This window comes from Pristis pectinata, chromosome 6 (assembly GCF_009764475.1).
Source record: "Pristis pectinata isolate sPriPec2 chromosome 6, sPriPec2.1.pri, whole genome shotgun sequence".
Lineage (NCBI taxonomy): Eukaryota > Metazoa > Chordata > Chondrichthyes > Rhinopristiformes > Pristidae > Pristis > Pristis pectinata.
Window position 1 is genome coordinate 97056422 of NC_067410.1, and position 22734 is coordinate 97079155.

At 43.1% G+C, this 22734-nt stretch overlaps 1 long non-coding RNA gene across 1 annotated transcript in view; it reads right to left on the reverse strand.

The window, feature by feature from the left end:
• LOC127571980 (uncharacterized) overlaps positions 1-14806 on the reverse strand; it is a 230350-nt gene extending 215544 nt beyond the window's left edge. The window contains exon 1 of the long non-coding RNA XR_007956541.1: positions 14562-14806. This is a non-coding gene — a long non-coding RNA (uncharacterized LOC127571980). The remainder of the gene's footprint in view (positions 1-14561) is intronic.
• Between the last annotated feature and the right edge of the window lie 7928 nt (positions 14807-22734).

Below are 22734 nucleotides of genomic sequence, written 5' to 3' on the forward strand. Positions count from 1 at the left end.
TACCAGCAAACATGGATTGGAATTGTGATGCATGCTTAGACTGAGCACATTGCCGGACACACACTTACTGCCTGTAGCACAGAGCCCCAGTTTTCTGATGTGGACCTCGATGCCTTGGTCATCCAAGTGGAGAGGGGATGAGAAGACCAGTAGGCAAAGGGACCCAGATAGAAATCCAGATGAACACTGAAACAGCGGCAGTAGGAGATCACCTTGAAGGCCAGTGGCAAAGTGAAACAGCCAGTAAGTGAATGTGGTGCTGAATAAATGTAATGACCTAACAACTATGGTCAAGGTCAGTGAAAACATCCAAGGTGAATCTATCCCTCCCAATGTAGAGACCCAGACCTGCTCATAAGTGGTCTAACCAGGTTTCATGGTAACTGTAGAATAACAATAAAGGCCAACATTCCTTTAGCCTTTATTGATTATTTTCTGTACTTGTCCATTACATTAAAGTGATCTATGAACACAGGCCACAATCTCATTAGACTCCACTCTTTCTAGCTTTTCATCTTTGGAAAATAACCTGCTCTAAAGGGCTAAAGTGGATGACCTCAAATTTGCCAAAGTTTTAAGTGACTGAATGCTGTTTATGCTGGGACTTTGCGGAGCTCAGTGCTAGGTCCTTTGCTGTTCATGGCACAGATCAATAAGTTGGACTTAAATGCAAGGGGCATGGTTAACAAGTTTGTAGATGTGATTGATGGGAAGGATTTTGGAGTCATCCAGGCATTATCTTTGCTTGAGCACTTTGTTGATGCCTTTCCTATAATTTATGTGCCTTATGACAATCATTGTAAAAACACTGTCATTATCATTGGAGACCTAATGGATTCCAGAGCCTATGTACATTAGTGACTCCTTGAATACAACAGCCTCTTGTTGGTCTGGGATAGTGGCAGGAATATGGTGGGCACAGCTGACTGCTGGAGTATAAAAGAACTGTGCAAGCATCCTAAATGTCTTACATTGACCATGAGTATTTCTATGTTAACAGCACCGTGGCTGCCATGGTGACAGAGCTTTAGTGGGATCTGACCTTGGGTGCAAGATGCGTGCACATTCCCTTCGTGATTGCTTGGGTTCCTGCCAGCTGATCTGATTTCCTCCCACATCCCAAAGACATGTTGGTAGGTTAAAGGGCTGCTGTAAATTACCCCTTAGAGTAGGGAGATGGCAAGATATTAAAGGGGAGGTGAAGGGCATGTGAGAGCGAATACATTTCAGGGCAATAGGGAAATAAGGAGGGGGGAATGGGGTTGATGGGGTTGATGGGATTGCTCTGCTGCAAGCCAGCATGGACCCAATGAGCTAAATGACCTCTTTCTGTGTCATAATGAACAAAAGGTTAGGAGCAGGAGTGGGCCAATCAGCACTTTGAGTGTGTCAGTGAGTGAATGTGTACATTCAGGAAGCAAACTTTACTCGGTAGAGACACTAGAGACTACAGATGCTGAAATCTGGAGCAGCAAACAATCTGCTGGAGGAACTCAGTGTGTCGAGCAACATCTGTGGGAGAAAAGGAATTGTTGATGTTTCGGGTTTCAGGACTGAGAGTGGAGAGGCGAGATAGCCAGTATATAGAGGAGGAGGGGAATGGTGTGACAGGAGTCTGAGGTGATTGGTGGACAGAGGAGGGGGAAAAGATGACTGGCAGATTGCGTCAGGTAGGGGAGGGGAGGGGAGGTGGAGTTGGGAGACGGTGATAGCTGGATGATAGATGGAGACAGACAGAGAGAAAAGAAAGGCAGATGGAGCAAGGTGGGGGGAGAGGAGTGTGGAGGTTGGAGACAGCAGCTGGAGGGAGATAAGCAGAAACACAATGGGCTACCAGTGCTGGAATCAGATATGTAAGGGAGGTGAGAATGGGAATCACCAGGGGAGACTTGGTAGAGCCTTTAATGCCGTGTGGAGCCAATCTCTCAGAACATAGAACAAACAACATAGAACAGTACAGCACATTACAGGCTCTTCGGCCCACAATGTTGTGCCGACCTTTAAACCTCGCCTAATACTATCTAACCCCTTCCTCCCACATATCCCTCTATTTTAAATTCCTCTATATGCTTATCTAGTAATCTCTTGAATTTGACCAATGTACCTGCCTCCACCAGCACACCAGGCAGTGCATTCCATGCCCCTACCACTCTCTGGGCAAAAAACCTTCCTCTGATATCTCCCTCTTATCCCTATGCCAAGTGTAAGACCACCTTGTCTGTGAAGTCTTTTGCCCACACTGAATGAAGAAGTTCCTCTCTTCCTGTAGCCTTGTTCTCCTTTTTTCTCGTGAAGGGAAATAACTGATATCTGTATCTCCTGCTGAGCCAGAGGAGAAAAAAGTATGCAGGGCCAGGGTGGTTAGAACTGCCATCTGCAGAACAGTACGGTCATGGCAGTACGGCTATAATCCTGCCTGCAGCTTCTCAGCTGGAACACAGTGTCCAATTCTCCATCATGTTATGAACAGAAGCAGGCTGCCTGGCTCCTGACCCTGCTCCATATGATCGTGTTGCACTTTGACTTTGCTTTCCCATCCACCCATGTAAAACTTTCAGTCCCTTCCTTATCAAGAATCTATCTACCTTTACTTTAAAAATATTCAAAGACTGTTTCCACCACTATTTAAGAAGAGTTCAAAAAACCCACAGGCGAAAAGAAAATTGGTTCATCTTTATTTTAAAGCACGACCTCCTACTTTCAAATAGTCATTCTTAGTTCTAGATCCTACCACAAGAGGAAACTTGTGGTAGGATCCCCTTGGGATCCCCTTGGGATCCTATCGGGACCACAATTAGATAAGATAAGATATTTATTTATTAGTCACATGTACATCAAAACACACAGTGAAATGTGTCTTTTTGCATTACTGAGAATGTGCTGGGACAGCTCGCAAGTATCGCCACTCTTCTGGTGCCAACATAGCATGCCCACAGCTCCTAAGCTGTAGGTCTTTGGAATGTGGGAGGAAACCGGAGCACCCAGAGGAAACCCACGCAGGCACGGGGAGAATGTACAAATTCCTTGCAGACAGCGGTGGGAATTGAACCCAGGTCGCTGGCGCTGTAATAGCGTTACGCTAACCACTACACTAGGATTCCAAGGCCCTGGTTTACTAGAACGGACTGATTGTATCAACCAGTAGCACTCTTGTCTTTGGCTTCAGGTTCAAGAACCACTTTCAAGACTTGAGCACAAAAGATCAGTACAATGTTGAGGCAGTGGAGACATGTTTCAAACACAACATTAAAGTTTGCTCTCGTAGGAGGATACAACAGATCATAGGGCACTATTCCAAAAGATTAACCTGGTATTCAGATCAATATTCATCTCTCAGTCAACAATTTTAAAGAAGATTATCTGGCCATTATCACATTGCTGCTTGGAGCTTACTGTGCACGGATTGACTGTTGCATTTCCGACATTGCAACACCAACCGCACTTCAAAATATTTCACTGGCTCCAAATCTATTAGGGCTTTTGTGAAAGGTGCTTTCTAAGATTTTTTTCATTCTCTTTGGAAAATCTGGAGAAGCTGGAGTGGTTCTCCTAAGAGCAGAAAGAGTTCAGAGGAGATTTAATAGAGTGGTTAAACATCGTGAATGGTTTTGATAGAATAAATAAGGAGAAACAGTTTCCTGTGGCAGAAGTTTCAGTAACCAGAGGAGACAGATTTAAGGTGATTTGAAAACGTATCAGAAACAACATGAGGAAACAATTTTTTACAAAGCAAGTTGCTGTGATATGGAATGCAATGCCTGAACAGAGGGTTGAAATCAGATACAGAAATAACATTCAGAAAGGATGAATAAAGACTTGAAGGTAAAAGTTTAACATGGCTGAGGGAGAGAGGAGTGGTGTGATGTGAATTAAATAACTCAACCAAAAGAACTTGTACAAGCACAATAAGCCTAATGGCCCCCTCTGTGTTGCACCATTCTACAATGTGCTCCTTTAAGTGCCTCACTCCACAGAGGCATTCCTTCTTGGATAGGTGGTGGACATATGGAAGAATTTCCCAAGATGGGGCCTCCTGGACAGAACCCTTCTCTCCCTCTGATGCCGCTACCTTTTCTGGCAGACTGACTTGGTCTCTTCCTATTTACTGTCATGTCAGAGGCCCATTTAGAAGGGCCCACAAACCCACCCATTTATCCTTTCCTTTCATCCTCACCCGTAAGGCTCTCAAACAGCCAGGACACCATTTTTCCTGCAGCAGGAATAACATCAAATCCATTGACCTCCAATTTAGTTTCTAATGAACACAAAAGTCATGGACAGTCCCTTTAAAAGTGGGTGACTCCAGGTTTTCTCTCTGTGGTAAATGATACCACTAAATGTACACTCTAAATACCTGCTCTGCAATACTAGGTAGTTTTATGAGAAGTGAAGGTCGTGCTAAAACGGTGCATCATTGAAACTGAAAGTAAATCAGCACCTATAAACTTTTGCCATGTTTGTGACCATTGTATAACTGAATCAGAGATACCAAGAAGTCTGAGATTCTGTTGCTTATTGATGTCCTTGCACCAAGTATTATGGCACAGACGTTATCTCGGTGGAGATGTGCAAGAAGGGATTGTGGGGCAGTAGAAAGGAACAAAGAGGACTCCCAATGCTGATCATTATTAATGAGCCCTAGACAATATATCTGCACATGTCAAGCCAGGTTAAAACTCATTCAGCTGGACAGACAGGGCTTATTTTCTCTGGAGCAAAGGAGGCTGAGGGTGACCCCATAGAAGTATATAAGATTATGAGGTGCACAGACAGCGAAGATGGTCAGAACTTTCTCCCATGGTAGGAGTATCAAAAACAAGGGGGCTTAGGATTAAGGTGTTATAAAAGGGATCTGAGGGGTACATTTTGTTTACACAGAGTGGTTGATATCTGGTACTCACTGCCAGAGGAAGTAGTGGAATCAGATACGCTCATTATGTCTAGGATGCACTTAGACAGGAACTTAAATAGGCAAGGCATGGAAGGATATGGTCCTAATGAAGGCAAATGGGATTAGTGTAGGTGGGCAACAAGGTTAGTATGGACGTGGTGGGTTGAAGGGCCCATTTCTGTGATGTACAACTCTGTCACTCTATGAGCTGCAACGTGCCTCGCTAAAAGCAAAATAGTGCAAACATTGGAAATCCAGGTTACTAACAGAAAATTCCTTAAGTACTCAGCAGGTCAAGCAAGATATGCAGAACAAAGAAAAGAGTTAGCATTTTAGATCAATGACTTCATCAGAATAAAACCATAAACCCTGTTTCTCTCTCCGCAAGTGCTACCTGACCTACAGAGTATTTCCAGTATTTTCTGTCATTATTCACAAGTAAATTGGCTTATTATCAACAATGGCACATGAACACTGGCCAGTTGGGTGGGTTGCCAAAGTGCTGGTTGATGTGCAGTGTCCATGGATACATATCCCAATCTAAGTAACAGTCTGCTGAAAAGGAAGAGGAATGAATTGAAAGCAGACAAAGTACTTAAAAAGAAGCACTGGCACCAAAATGTCTGCACCTACGTGTTCAACATCAGGCAGTCAAAAGTGAATTGAACTCATTTATATTTGATTCAGAATCCCTTCACTGCAGTAATTGTACTGTGATGTATTGTTGAATCTTCCTAACGATAGTACTTAGCATTGTTGAAACTCAACCACTTTACTCAGACCCATCCAGCTAACTTTATAATGCATCTGCACAATAAAGTAATCAAAAACTTTCTATTTCTCAAAGTAAAAATGAGCTTAATGTCCACATGTGATCCTGAAAATGTAAAGGAATGTTAAGAAGGAATAATTATATTGGTCAGACTGGACAGTAGAAGCAAACATGAATCCATGTGCCTCTCTCTTAACATAATGCATGGAGAACATTCAAGTTGATGATGATCCTGAGAAGATATCAACAGTTTTCATGATCCCTCCAAGCCTTTCACTGCTATTGCCTGACAAATGATGACTATCAGAGAGAGCTGGTACCATACCTGGCCACACTGGAATAGAGACACACAGTCAACCCTAAGCTTAGTAGACAGTGACTTTTCCTCAGCTACCATGCTTTATCCATAAGCCAACACCAGTAATGTACTTAACGTTTCAAGATATTAGTCTTGATATTCTGCCACTAGCACCTCCCATCAACTTCAATAAGTGTTTTGGGCAGTTCTTAAAACAAGTTATCAATCTCCTGGTGTATCCAAGTGCACTCCCCTGACTGAGAGATCCTGCATATGTCTCCAGAGGAGCCCTGGAATGGTCCTGAGGCAAAGGAACTGACGACAGTACACTTTCACTGAACATAGAAGAGTGTAGCACCAGAAAAGGCCCTTCAGCCCATAGTGTCTATGACGAGCATGATTCCAGTCTGAACTAATTCCATCTGCCTGTACAAGGTCCATAGCCCTCTACTCCCTGCCTGTTCATGTATCTGTCCAAATATTTCTTAAATGTTGTGATCATATCTGCTTCTACCATTTCCCCTGGCAGCGTGTTCCAGGCACCTACCACCCTGGTCCAGAAGGTTAGATCACATGAGATCTAGTGTGAGCTGCCAAAATTGTCTTGGTGGCAGGAGTCAGAGGGTGGTAATGAAGGGCTGTTTTTCAGAATGGAGGCCTGTGACCAGTGGTGTGCGACAGGGATTGGTGCTGGGTCCAGTGTTGTTTGTCATCTATATTTATGAATTGGTGAGTATGTAGTTGGCATGCTCAGTAAGTTTGCAGATGACACCAAAATTGGTGGTGTAGTGGACAGTGAAGAAGGTTGTCTCAGATAACAACAGGATCTAGATCAACTGAGAAGGTGGGTCAAGGAATGGCAGATGGAATTTAACTCAGGCAAGTGTGAAGTGTTGCATTTTGAGAAATTAAACCAGGGCACGACTTACACAGTAAATGACAGAACACCTAGGGGTGCAAGTACATTGTTCCCAAAAAGTGGTGACACAGATAGACAGGGTGGTGAAGAAGGCAGTTGGTATGTTTGCCTTCATGGGTCAGGGCATTGAGTACATGAGTTGGGACATCATTTTACAGCTGTGCAAGACATTGGTGAGACCACTCTTGGGGTTTTGTGTGCAGTTTTGGTCACCTAGCTATAGGAAGGATGTCATTAAGCTGGAAAGGGTACAGAAAAGATTCACAAGCATATTACCAGGACTGGAGGGCTTGAGATATAAGAAGAGACTGGATTGACTTGGGCTACTTCTCCCCTGGAGAGTAGGAGGCTGAGTGGGGACATCATAGAGGTTTATAAAATCATGAGGGGCATAGATAGGGTGAATGGTCACAGTCTTTTCCCAGGGCAGGGACTCTAAAACTAGAAGGCATAGGTTTAAGGTGAGAAGGGAAAGATTTAAAGGGGAATGAAGGGTAACAGAGGACGCTGGTTTTATGGAACAAACTGCCAGAGGAAGTAGTAGAAGTGGGTACAATTACAACATTTAAAAGACATTTAGACAGGAAAGATTTAGAGGGATATGGGCCAAGCAAATGCAAATGGAACTAGCTCAGGTAGGCAACTTGGTCAGCATGAATGAGTGGGGCCGAAGGGCCTGTTTCCATGCTCTATATGACTTTATGATTCTATGACACACTGTATAAAAAACTTGCCTCATAAATCTCCTTTAAACATTTCCTCCGTCACCTTAAACCTATGCTGTCTTATATTTGAAATTTCCATCCTGGGAAGAAAACTCAGACTACCTACCCTATCTATGCCTCTCATAATTTAATATCCTTCTATCAGGTGCTCCAGCGAAAACAATACAAGTATGTCCAACCTCTCCTTATAGCTAATACTCTCCAGCCATCCTGGTGGTAGCATCCAGGCAGCATCACTTCCCTGTAGCTGTGACATTGTATTTTGTTATTGTTTTTACCCTGAACTACCTCAATGCACTCTGCACTACTTCAATGTATCTGACAGTGTAATGAATTGATCAGTACGAACTGATGCAAGACAAGTTTTTCACTGTACCTCGGTACAAGTGACAATAATAAACCAATACCAATACCCATCCTGGTGAACCTCAATTTGCAAATGTTTGCTTTAACACCATTAACTCTTTTTGTGTCTTTGATTTAAAATTCTACTTTTTGCTGTAAAGAATAGAAAATAAACCTTTGCCATGTACCAAAATACTCAAAATGCATTTTGCCCAGTCTTTTTGATTCAGAAAATTTGGCTTAACAAAGTGTTTTCCAGGACTACTCCCTTTCATAAATAAAGGAGTGCCTGTAGTTACTATGACAGACTTTGGTAAAGTGCAGCCGCCAGACCCAACTCCCAATATCTGTCCCCATTGATGTGATATTCTGACACTGGGGTTCAGACATGTCAAAGAAATGCAGCTTCTATCTGGACACTTAGCATAATAGATATGGCCTCCAGAGAACCACACAACTCCACTGCTATTGTTCATCATGGTCCTACTCTGTGTTCCACAACATTGAACAATAAGCAACAATCATGCCTGTGTGACCTTGGTAATTTGATGGCTGTAGTGGCCAAGCTGGGAGCTTTGAAGATAGAAAAGTGATCAATAAAATTCATCTTGAATTCTGGTGGAATATTCCTTCGTGTTTGCCACATGATCTCCCCACTCAACTTCTAAGAAAGGTTTTCACAGCAGTTATCAAGAAGGCAGCTGAAAAGTTGTGATGCTTATTGACAGATTTGCCTTCACCTCTCTGCATCTATTCTCACTCTGGTTTCCCTGTTGAGTTTCAGGAAGGGCAGAGTTAAAATCTCACCCTCCTGTTAAGTTTTATTGAGATGGAAATTCATCTTCACCTTGCATATGTGATGGGGATCTCACGTTGTACACCACTCTTGAGAGGTATCTTCATTGACCATCAAAAAAGAAGCATTCCAAATTAGCAATATTAATTGTTATCTTTTTTGTTTATCAATATGAAGCAATGTGATTTCTAGTGTGATTCAATCTATTTTGTAACATTTAGTTTTTTTTTCCTTTGTTTCATGCATTTTGTATTTTTTATTTGAAATTAATAAAAATATTGAAAAAGAAAGAAAAAAGAAGCGATGAGCATACACCAAAAAAGCTAAGATTTAGCACATGTGCCTGTAATTTTCCTCAAGAGGAATGCCTTTTTTTCATGAAAGAATGGTTCTTAATGTGGGATTCTCCACTGTTTGGAGGTTCACAGATCTGACAATCAGGCCAATGTTACAGGTCCAATGCAACCTGCACTTTTTTCCAAGAATGGAATGAACCCAATAATTTCCAGTGAATGAAGATTTGAACAAATGCACTTCAAACAGACAACTGCGAATCACTCAAAATCTTCTCCACCGGCACAGTTCACAACCTGTTTGCTGCTGGTCACTCACAGTACTGAGGGTCAGACACATAATGTGTGATGGCTCAGTAAGCTACAGCCACCACATTCAATGTATTTTACATCTTTACAACAAGCACCCCTGGCAGTCAGAATGAAACATCGGTTTCTACATTCAGCAGAAAAATGCTTTCAGTAACAAAACTGTGAGAGAAAAGTGATTAGCAAGCAGTGTAAGACTGCAGCTTTGCAGCTATCCCAATGGAACTGGCATGTGAGGCTGAGAAGAGAAACAAAGTTCATTGTTTCAAGGCCTCATTCCATCCCCATTTTTGATATCATAATGACCATTGATTGCAGATGCTTGCCATCAGTGAGATTATTTAGTATCGAATTTCATGGTCAGAATAAAACTGTTACAGACAGTTAAAGCATTACACAGAGCATGACAGATAATGTCTCGGTATCACTTTCAAATTAAAATATTATTTCAGCTGTTTCAGTTTTGGGCCAGTCAGTTTATGAACATGTGTCAGCCACTCCGTGTACCTGACTGTAATTCAGTTACATGCTACACTTCAAAGACCTTTAGTTTCTTACCATTTGAATGTTTTTCCTTGCAAATGCAGGAACTGAACAGTATAGATATAAACATATAATCTAATCAGTGGTATTTAATTTGCTGCATTTATCAGGAGGATTTGTCCTGGGTGAGAATTTTCTTCAGCAATCTGCTGCCCTTACCTGAGTCCACTTTCCATCTAATATATTCTGCTATTTGAAACATTTACTCAAAAGAATATGTCTGACTGCATAATAAGCAGAATGTAGCCAGGCAATGAATCAATGTCCATGAAGGACAATTTAGAGGGAAAGAGTTGTGTACTCCGACTAATTGGGCAGCTTTTTCAAAGTGCTGGCACAGGAATGACAGTTCAAGTGCCTTCCTCCTGTGCTGTATGATTCTATTTACTCGTTTACTTCCACCAGTTACTGACTGGTTACTGCCATTTCTGATATATGAGCTTGACAGCAAACAAAAGAGGTCAAAAATGTTTTTAGAGGTTGGAGATTTAATAACTTTTCACTGCTGGGTAATGTTATGTATCTCACTCACCTAGTCACCAGTGTAATAGTAGACCCAATAGTAAAACAAAAAAAAGTTAGCAGAAATAGAAGAATAACTATAGAATATTAGATATAATTACATCATAAATATTTAGATATCCCATATTCAGAAGGTTATTTCGAAGGAGATGCATTATTTTAATTCATCCATTTGTAGGATCTACTTATCAACAATTGCTAATCGCCACAGATGAGATGGTGGTGAGCCACTTTATTGATTCACTGCAGTCCTTGCATTGAAGATATTCCCACAGTGCTATTGGGGAGAGTGTTCCAAGCCTTAAACCCAGCAGAGATGAAAGAACACTTGTATGTTTTCAAGTCAGGGTGATGTGGTTTGTGGAGATAAAATTGTTCCCATGCATGTACTGACGTTAACATTCTAGGTACTAGACTCTGCAGGTATTAAGTTGCTGTTGCAAAATCCCTTGCAATTTGTTGCAGTATACCTTGATTTTAGTACTCACTGCAGTCACAGGGTACGTGTTGTAGAGCATAGTTAAAGTTGTGGATGGGTCTCTTTTTAAAATTGGATTCAGGCCAACCAAGTGCTACCTTTTTGCCAATCATAACCAAAGACAAAGTTGGTAAATATTTGCTGTGGTTAAGTCACATTGTTCATTTCAACTGTCAGGCATGCTGGGTTAATATTGAGCTGATTGCACCAGATAGGATGCTGGGATTAGATACCAGAGGAGGTGGAGGCAGCAGAATCAGCACTTCTTGAGGGGTGCAGAGTAGAGAAGGCAGTAACCAAGAGGATTACTTAAAAGGACAAGAGAAAAATCTGGGAGTAGCACTGGAACTAGAAGACAGCAGAAGGACCAGAGATTTGGGATCGGTGGGGCACGTTGGGCCAAAAGGCTACTGGAAAGATTTGCAAGAAACAACTGAGGGAAAGTGAAAAAAAGCTGGGAGCAGAGGCAGTGAAACAGGATTCATGCTTCGATGAGAGGAAATACCACTTGGCCCATATTAATGGGAGGGACATTGGACAGTGACTTTATTAAATTTCATCCAGGGACATTTAGCATTTTGAGGTTGTAGACAATAACTTCTTTCTTTACTGTCCTTTAGGGAAAGAAATCTTCCGCCCTTACCCAATCTAGCCTAAATGTGACTCTAGGCTCACAGTAACAGGTTGACTCTTCACTGCCCTTTGAAAGAGCCTTTCAATTGATGGGCAAGGAAGAGTGATAACCGCATCTTGTGAATGGGTGAATGTCCTCACATTTCCCATTCCACCTCGCACTAAAACCCAGCCCAATGAACGAGATCAATGAGAAGATAAGACTTCACAAGCGGTTTGTAGGAATACATACAAGAAAATTATTTATTCCTAAGATAACAATTCGAAAGTAGTTTTCATTGCAGTGAAGAAAAAAATTTCCTCTATAAAATGTAGTGGCAAGACATATTTTAGATTCAAAAGCTTTGAGAAACTTACTAAGAAAAGTATCCAACCACTTTTTCTAGGGGAAGCATTGTCCCCAGATCCCACACCCAACATCTAAAATGGATTGAACCGTCAACATTTGCAGCCCTCAAGCCTTGTGGTTTTTCTCCCTTAGCACGTGAAGGAATGTTAGATGTACTGAAGGCTTAAGCAACAAGCCTGTATCCCATTACACTTTCAAAGTAATTACTTGCTTTCACACACTACAGTCATATGCTTTCAGACATTTCTCAGTTCTGTGTTTGCTTACAGTGGGGTCAGTTTTCTGAAACAGTTGGCAAACTTTTGCTGGTTTCTATATTGCTGGCTATGTGTATGGATATCAGTTAGATCAATCAGAAATATTTTTATTGTTATGCATCGTACAGTGCAGGGAATGAAGGACTGACAGTAGGAATAAAGTTAGGCTTGTAAGTCATGTGAGGAATTGGGAGCAGCTTCATTTATCTGTCGCAGTCAGGAAAATCTAACTTAAAATTCTGATGTCAACTTTTCTAATCTTGAAAAGGCTGCATTCAAGAGTAAATGTCTGACCAAACATTGTTTGCCTCCACTTTCTCTCCTACTTCCTTGAAGATGATGATTCGTATGGGGCCACTGGGGCAGATTCTGATTGATTTTCCATTTTGGCACCACTGGAACAGATGAATTCGGAAATCCTTGGTAGTTGCCCCATTTCTTCTCACCCCTCAATTGGTTAAGAGGTTATAGGATTTTTTTTCCCTCCTGAGGAGCACCCATGCAATAAATACTGCAACTCCACTCTGAGAGAGGCAACCCAGCAACAACAGCAACCGCAGAAGGGGAGTGGATTGTCACCACCCACCCTGACAGCCTCCAATGCAACTGGACCTGTGGTCACTGTCGAGGACATCAGATCAGTCTTCCAGAGAGTGAACCTGAGGAAAGCATCTGGCCCGGATGGTGTCCCTGGACATGTCCTCAGATATTGTGCAGATCAGCTGGCAGGGTACTTGCAGACATGTTTAACCTCTTAACAGGTTTCCTCCTGTTTTAAGAAGACCAATATCATCCTGGTACCTAAGAACAACAACGTAACATGCCTTAATGACTACCGACCGGTGGCTCTGACGTCCACCATCATGAAGTGCTTCAAGAGGCTGGTCATGGCACACGTTAACTCCAGCCTCCCGGAAAACCTTGACCCACGGCAAGTTGCCTACCGCTGAAACAGGTCTATAGTGGACGCCATCACCCTAGTCCTACACTCAGCTCTGGAGCATCTGAACAGTAAAGACACCTATGTTAGACTATTGTTTATTGACTACAGCTCTGCCTTCAATACTATAATTCCAAGCAAACTTATCACCAACTCCAAGACTTCCCTCTGCAACTGGATCCTTGACTTTCTGACCAAAAGACCACAATCAGTGAGGATAGGCAGCAACACCTCCAGCACGATTATTCTCAACACTGGTGCCCCACAAGGCTGCATCCTCAGCCCTCTACTCTACTCCCTATATAATCATGACTGTGTGGCCAGATTCTGCTCTAACTCTATCTACAAGTTTGCAGATGATACTACTGTAGTAGGCCATATCTCAAATAACGATGAGTCAGAGTACAGGAAGGAGATAGAGAGCCTAGTTACATGGTATCATGACAACAACCTTTCCCTCAATGTCAGCAAAACAAAAGAGCTGGTCATTGACTTCAGGAAAGGGGGCGGTGTACATGCACCTGTCTACATCAATGGTGCTGAGGTTGAGAGGGTTGATAGCTTCAAGTTTCTTGGAGTGAACGTCACCAATAGCCTGTCCTCGTCCAACCACGTGGATGCCATGGCCAAGAAAGCTCACCAGCGCCTCTACTTCCTCAGGACCCTAAAGAAATTTGGCATGTCCCCTTTGACACTCACCAATTTTTATCAACGCACCATAGAAAGCATCCTATCTGGATGCATCACGGCTTGGTATGGCAACTGCTCAGCCCAAGACTGCAAGAAACTGCAGAGAGTTGTGGACACAGCCCAGCACATCATGGAAACCAACCTCCCCTCCATGGACTCTGTCTAAGCCTCTCGCTGCCTTGGTGAAGCAGCCAGCATAATCAAAGACCACACCCAACCGGGTCATTCTCTCTCCTCCCCTCTCCTATCAGCAGAAGGTACAGGAGCCTGAGGGCACATAACACCAGGCTCAAGGACAGCTTCTATCCCACTGTGATAAGACTATTGAACGGTTCCCTTATACAATGAGGTGGACGCTTGACCTCACAATCTACCTTGTTATAGCCTTGCACCTTATTGTCTACTTGCAATGCACTTCCCTGTAGCTGTGACTCTTTACTCTGATTTCTGTTATTGTTTTTACACTAGACTACCTCAATGCACTGTGTAATGAATTGATCTGTACGAACAGTATGCAAGGTAAGTTTTCCACCGTACCTCGGTACAAGTGACAATAATAAACCAATACCAATACCAGAAAGACTATCAGGAGGCCACCAAAATTATGTAAATCAGCCTTGAAATTGGGAAGCACTCAAAATAGTACCAAGTCTGCCCTGACTCCAGTAAATATTTAAACCTTCAACACCCAAGCAATTAATCAACCAAAGAAGGCATCACAGTAATCCACCATATACCATTAATCAGCATTTATGGAGATATGTTTCTCCACAAATATATATGGAACTCCGTGATTTTTACCTTTGTTTTCATTTTAGGATACTGGTGCCAAACATAGTGTCCACTTCATATCTGAGAACAGTTCGAGGAACCAAATCTGGTGTCTTCTAGTTGATATGACTCTGTCATGCAATATATTTACATGAAGGAGTAAACCATTTGAAAAAAATAAGAAGTCCTTTCCTCCTCTTCTGATCCAGACAGACTCCTGCTTGAAGCGGACATGATCTTGAATTCAGTGCCTGCAAAGGGTGGTGGATAGAGATTCAAAGTTTGCTTTTGATGCATTGAAAGAAAGAGATGCAGAAAAAGAACCAAAGAATGCAAATGACAGGAATTCTCTTGCAGAGAGCCAGTACTAACCACTCCCACATTCGCATCTACTGCCATGGCAAACTGGCCCACAAAGCTGCTACTGACAAGCAAGGCCCTAAGCAAGTGCTGAGCCTTCCTGCCAAAGGTGCAAACCCCGCCTCCAGAACCTTTTAGATAGCTAAGCCTGACCCCTAGCCTAACTGGCTGTCAAAACAGTCCATGATTTTGAATATCTATGATTGCCTCCAACTTTCACAAACATTGACAGATATTCAAACTAATTAAAAAACCATAACATTTTAAAATGTTGGAAAAGAATTAAAAGTGAAAATTTAAAAAATAATAAATATATTGAACGGCATTAAACAATAATTGAATGCCTACAAATTAATAATTAATTCAAATGTAAGTTAGTTGATGTTTACCTCTCTCCCTTGGAGCCATTCCTCTCCATTGAAGGAAGGTAATCAATGGCCCTCTGCATGGCCTAATCCAATATGGCTTCAGCAGATGACTTCCCCATAAAACAGCTGGGAACCTGATGGAAGGTGGTGCCCCACTGCTGGACTTCAGGAGTTCAGAATAACACCAGTGAAGAACATTGAAGAAGTTCAGGACTTAACATGTTCACACAAGTGGCCCTCAAAGTGAATTGGTCAAAAGTCTTGTGCACCATTGTTATAGACATTACAGTAACTACACTGTCCTTCCCTGCATTGACTTGCCCCTTGTATAAAATAACTATGTCTTCTACCCCGTTTCTTTGCATCTCACAACTTTCTACAGCAGACAGGTATATGTCCTCTCCCATATTTCACAGTGTTCATCCTAGACCATATGTTTACAGACAGCATAAGACTAGTCAAAGACAAAAAGTCATGTTAGCTGAGAGCTATTGCCAGCCAACAAGCCTGGTAAATACAAAATCTGAATCTGTGAACAGATGGTCCAACCAGTTACACATCAAAGGAGATGAGAGAGAATCCAAAACAAATTTTCACCTTCAAGACCAGTGCTGACTTATAACATGACCATGACAAAAATTGTAACTAGGCTTCTGCTTGTTAGTCTAATGACTAAAGGTAAAGTGGGAAGAATAGGTTACAGGGAAAATTAGTGGGAAATTGGGAGCTATGCAAGTCAACATAGACTCAATGTGCCGAAATGTCCTCATTCCAGGTCATATGGATTTAAGCTTAGGTTTGTGTTATTTTGTATTGCTGACTAGAAATTCCAAGTTTGATCTTCATGCCACATACTGAATTAAGCAGCTCTTTCAATCATAATCACAATCATAGATTTACAAGGATGCTGCCTGGAATGCGGAGCATGCCTTATGAAAGCAGGTTGAGGGAACTCAGCCTTTTCTCCTTGGAGAGACGGAGGATGAGGGGGGACCTGATTGAGGTGTATAAGATGATGAGAGGTATTGATAGGATAGATAGTCAGAGGCTTTTCCCCAGGGCTGAAATGGTGGCCACAAGAGGACATAGGTTTAAGGTGCTGGGGAGTAGATATAGAGGAGATGTCAGGGGTAAGTTTTTTACTCAGAGAGTGGTGAGTGGGTGGAATAGGCTGCCAGAAGCGGTGGTGGAGGCTGATACGATAGGGTCTTTCAAGAGATTGTTAGATAGGTACATGGAGCTGAGTAAAATAGAGGGCTATGGGTAAGCCTAGAAATTTCCAGGGTAGGGACATGTTTGGCACAGCTTTGTGGGCTGAAGGGCCTGAATTGTGCTGTAGTTTTTCTATGTTCTATGTTCTATAATTTCATTCTCTAGTTATGGAAAAAAAGTCAACCCAGGGACCACTGAATGTAGAATGTGATCAGGGCTGTATTCGTCAGTGAAGTTCAGCTCAGTCAAATAGTTTTGTCAGCACTCACTGTCCAGCACATGAACGTTGTCTAATGCAAAACAAAACTGTCTCATGAAACTTCACAGAGGTGTAGTGTAGCGGTTAGCGTAACGCTATTACAGCGCCAGTGACCCGGGTTCAATTCCGGCCGCTGTCTGTAAGGAGTTTGTACGTTCTCCCCGTGTCTGTGTGGGTTTCCTCCAGGTGCTCCGGTTTCCTACAACATTCCAAAGACATACCGGTTAGGAAGTTGTGGACATGTTATGTTGGCGCCGGAAGCGTGGCGACACTTGCGGGCTGCCCCCAGAACACCACACAAAAGATGCATTTCACTGTGTGTTTCGATGTACATCTGACTAGTAAAGAAATCTTATCTTATCTTAAGAGTACCTCATTAGCAAAGGTGACCCAAATGGTGAGTGGTGGGAGATATTGGGGAAGAATTCCAGGTTACATAGAGCAGGGCTGCAGAACTCAGGCAGTGGGGAACAGGATCAAGTCAGGGCAGGAGAATAGAGAGTTTCATGGGGAGGAGTGGGAGTGGTCAGAGAACACCAGGAAAACATTCTTACCCCAGACTTGTCACACCACCTTATTAAATCATTTCTACCTTTAAAAATATCCCCAGAGCTGTATCTTTGGCTGCATCTTCAGACACCTCCATCAAACCTTTCTGTTCAGTGCCTGATCAACCTTTGTGAACTACTTACCACTCCAGTGCAAACTGGCATGATGGGCACTCACTGATCAACATAAACTTAAAAAGCCAGATCATTTTGGGTGTGATTTTAACCTACCCTGGTCAGTGGTAAACAAATGGAAATGTGTTGATCTAATTTACATCTTGCCAGCACTTACTTTTGTCTATCAGTTAAGTTTAAAATGACCTCCCTTTAAAACTTGGATATTTGGTTTCTCTCTCTCTCTCTCTCTCTCTCTCTCTCTCTCTCTCTCTCTCTCTCTCTCTCTCTCTCTCTCTCTCTCTCTCTCTCTCTCTCTCTCTCTCTCTCTCTCTCTCTCTCTCTCTCTCTCTCTCTCTCTCTCTCTCTCTCTCTCTCTCTCTCTCTCTCTCTCCCCGCCCTCTCTCCCCCCTCTCTCTCCCCCTTCTCTCTCCCTCTTCCCCACTCCCCCCCTCTCTCTCTTTCTCTCTCTCTCTATTTCTCAACCACCCCTGCTCTCTCACTCTCTCTCCGCCCTTCCCTCTCTCTCTCTCCCCCCTGCTCTCTCGCTCTCTCTCCCCCCAGCCCACCCTCACTGCCCTCACATGCACTCATTGCCCTTCTCTACATTAATCCAATTATTTTTTTACGGCTCAGTCTGTCAGTCTGGCAAAACATGCTATGATAGTGTCCAGTGAAAATGTGGCATTTTTCTTAACTGGATTCTCTTCTTGGAAATTGGGCCTGCTGGCTTATCTGAGAATACTCGTCAACATTAACAATCTTTCCAAATGAGAAATTTTAACTAAATATGATGAACGTTGTTTGGAGGATAAACTTCAACTGTCACTACAGTCTTCCTGACTTGAAAAGAGATTATCATTAGGACTAACTGCTTACTCAGTTATAACCTAACAAAGTAAATTGAAATGACTAAATAATGCTGAAATTTCCCCTGTCCCCTCTACCTGTTCATTCACCTCCACAAGTTGGAACAAGAACAAGGAATGCTGAGATGGTGCTTGCAATTTGCAGTTAACCAAACATAGACAGACTAGCTGTCTGCAGGTCCAATTACACTGGGCATCAGAGCCCACACCGTGGACTTTATTGAAATGAATCTCAACCTCCAAAACCAGGATGGTCATATTTGGGAGCCTCCCCCACCATTAGGAATGTTGTCAGCTTTCTAACAACAAGCTCACAAAGCTGTTAGAATGTTATCTTCAGTGCTCTGAAAGAGGTGGTTCATGTGGGCATCCTTAAGATGCCAATGATTGTAGGCAGGAAGCTATTCAATGCAAGACATCAATAAGAATGTGACCAAGAGGTCAGACTAAGGTTTACTGCTTCAATACCTCCATCATCACTGGGAGTTTAGATGCCATATCACACTTATCAGGGATGTTAGATGTCTTTGTTGTGAAAGGCTCATTTTAAAACCAGCAGATTCCTTAAATACTGCAGTTCCAAGCACTACTGTTAGCATTATATTGAGCCAAACAACCTACCAGCTTGTGCAAGTTGAGCACTTTCATGAACTGAAAAGGCCATATTTTTGTAGTGACCAAATCTCCACTATGAAAATCACTTGTTAATCAATGGTGTACACTGATATTCTGCTGTGACATGTCTTAAATACATAAACTATATGTATATATTTACATACATATAATATATGTATATTCATAAAAATATATGGATTTCGAAGCTTTGACATCACCTTGAGTTGTTTTTTTCCCTCTCTGTTTGCTGTGTCATCCGAGCCACTAAAATAGATGTCTGTTCCCTCTCAGGTAGCTATTGTTTTCACATCAGCTTTTCGATATACTTTAACTGAATTTCCCACTCTGTGAATGTTTGTTTGCAGCGTGGGTGGCCAAATGGAGCTGCATGTTCCAATAGTTTGATGAATGTTTCACAGCTGTTCACAGAAAGGTGACAGATGTAATGGACCTCACTATCACTCTGAACCAGAAGAAAACAACAGGTATTTGAGGACACAAGGCTGCAGATGCTGGAATCTGGAGCAACAAGCAATCTGCTGGACCAACTCAACAGGTCAAGCAGCATCTGTGGGGGGAAAGGAGTTGTCGACGTTTTGGGTCGAAATCCTGCATCAATTCCTTTCCCCCACAGATACGGCTTGACCCCTACATTTCTCCAGCAAATTGTTTACTGCAACAGCTATTTGAGGGTCTAGACTAATTCCTAAAAGGAATTAAATACCTGTAAAATAGTGAAGGGCCTCTACTATCAAGGTATCTGTCCACAAAAGGGTTGTGCTCTATTAAGATTTTTGAACTGGTTCTTTAGGATTGATTCATTCGGGATGGAGAAAGCATAATGACTGATCTCTCATGGTCATACAGTACAGAAACAGGCCCTTCAGCCCACCAAGTCCACTCTGACTATTAAATACCCAATACACTAATTCTATTTTACTCTTCCCACATTCCCATCAGATTCTACCACTCATCTGCACACTGAGGGTAATTTACAGTGGCCAATTTACCTATCAATCTGCTTGTCTTTGGGATGTGGGAAAAAACTGGAGCACCTGTCTAATACCAGAGGGATGCATTTAAGTTGAGGGGGAGTAAGTTCAAAGGAGATGTGCACAGCAAGTTTTTTACACAGAGAGTGGTGGGTACCTGGAATGTGTGCCAGGGGTGGTAGTGGAGGTAAATATGACAGAGACATTTAAGAGGCTATTGGAAAAACACCTGAATGTACAGAGAATAGAGGGATGAGGACATTGTGTAGGCAGAAGGGATTAGCTTAGTGAGGCACAAGAGAGACTGCAGATGCTGGAAATCTGAAACAACACACACAAGATGCTGGAGGAACTCAGCGGGTCAGGCAGCATCTATGGAGGGAAATGAATAGTCGACATTTCGGGCCGAGCCTGATGAATGGTCTTGACCCGAAACGTCGACTGTTCATTTCCCTCCATAGATGCTGCCTGACCCACTGAGTTCCTCCAGCATTTCGTATGTGTTGCTCTAGTTTAGTTAGGTGTTTATTACTGGTTTAATTAGTTCGGCACAACATCATGGGCTGAAGGGTCTGTTCCTGTGCTGTACTGTTGTATGTTCCATGTTCACCTGGAGGAATATCACACAGTCACAAACTCCACACAGACAGTACTGGAGGTCAGGATTGAACTCGGTTCATTGGAGCTGTAAGGCAGCAGCTCTATTAGCTGCTTCTCTGTGCTGCCCTAATTGGTGGGAAAACACATGTGAGATGGTCTGTTAAATCCCTGTCAGTGCCTGGATCTTCTGGTCTAGAAAGTAAAGATGTTCCTCATGTCTTTACTGTGCAATGACAAATAATTAGTCCACCACCCTTTCATAATGAGCTGTGACCCTTCAAAGACTGCTTGCATCCACCCTCCTATTCCCTTTTCAAGATTGTTTTTAAACAAGCACTTCTGAAGGCTAGTAAAAGCAGGATCTGACAACATTTCCAGACCGGTTTCCACACGGATCAAGGTTCCCGCAGATTTAGCCCACAGAAGGAGTGCTATCTCCACCCTGGAATGGGAAAATTCCCTCTGGCTAAATAAGCTGGAATTGGGGTGGGGAGGCAGTTTCGGAACACAATTGGCCATTTTGGACCAGGAGAAGGAGAAGCTCCTTTACTCAGAAATTTGGTGTGCAGTGCACACATAGAACCATAGAACCATACAGCACAAAACAGGCCCTTCGGCCCACCATGTTGTGCCATTCATCAGACCACCCTCACACTACCTAACCCCTTCCTCCCGCATATCCCTCTATCTCACATTCCTCCATATGCCTATCCAACAAGCTCTTGAACCTGTTCAATGTATCTGCCTCCGCCACCACCCCAGGCAGTGCATTCCATGCACCAACCACTCTCTGGCTGAAAAACCTCCCTCTGACATCTCCCCTGAACTTCCCACCCATAACCTTAAAGCCATGACCTCTCGTCTTGAGCATTGGTGCCCTGGGAAGGAGGCGCTGACTGTCTACTCTATCTATTCCTCTCAATATTTTATATACCTCTATCATGTCTCCTCTCATCCTCCTCCTTTCCAGTGAATAAAGCCCTAGCACCTTAAGCCTCTCCTCATATTCAATACTCTCCAATCCAGGCAGCATCCTGGTAAATCTCCTCTGCACCCTCTCCAATGCCTCCACATCCTTCCTATAATGAGGCGACCAGAACTGAACACAGTACTCTAAGTGTGGCCTAACTAGAGTTCTGTAAAGCTGCATCATCACCTCGCGGCTCTTAAACTCAATCCCGCGATTTATGAAAGCCAACATCCCATTGGCCTTCTTAACTGCTCTTTCCACCTGTGAGGCAACTTTCAATGAACTGTGAATATGAACCCCCAGATCCCTCTGCTCCTCCACACTGCCAAGTACCTTGCCATTCACCCAGTACTCTGCCCTGGAGTTTGTCCTTCCAAAGTGTACCACCTCACACTTCTCCGGATTGAACTCCATCTGCCACTTGTCAGCCCAGCTCTGCATCCTATCAATATCCCTCTGTAAGCTCTGAAAGCCCTCCACACTATCCACAACACCGCCTATCTTAGTGTCGTCCGCAAACTTACTAACCCAGCCCTCCACCCCCTCATCTAAGTCATCTATAAATACCACAAAAAGCAGAGGTCCCAGAACCGATCCCTGCGGGACACCACTAGTCACTGCCTTCCAATCCGAGGGCACTCCTTCCACCACAACCCTCTGCTTTCTACATGCAAGCCAATTCCTAATCCACACAGCCAAGCTTCCTTGGATCTCTTGGCCTCTGACCTTCTGAAGAAGCCTACCATGAGCAACCTTATCAAACGCCTTACTAAAATCCATGTAAACCACATCCACCGCACTGCCCTCATCAATCTTCCTGGTCACCTCCTCAAAGAACTCTATCAGGCTTGTGAGGCAAGATCTTCCCTTCACAAAGCCATGCTGGCTGTCCCTAATCAGTCCATGATTCTCAAGGTGTTCATAAATCCTATCCCTTAGAATCCTTTCTAACAGCTTACCCACCACAGACGTGAGACTCACCGGTCTATAATTCCCTGGCCTATCCCTATTACCTTTTTTGAACAAGGGGACAACATTCGCAACCTTCCAATCCTCCGGCACCACCCCCGTAGACAACGAGGACTCAAAGATCCTTACCAGCGGTTCAGCAATCTCCTCCCTAGCCTCTCGAAGCAGCCTGGGGAAAATCCCATCAGGCCCCGGAGGTTTATCTGTCTTAATATTATTTAACAACTTCAACACATCCTCTCTCTTGATATCAACAACCTCGAGAACATTACCCCTACCAGCACTCCCCTCCGCATCATCAAGACCCCTCTCCCTGGTGAATACCGA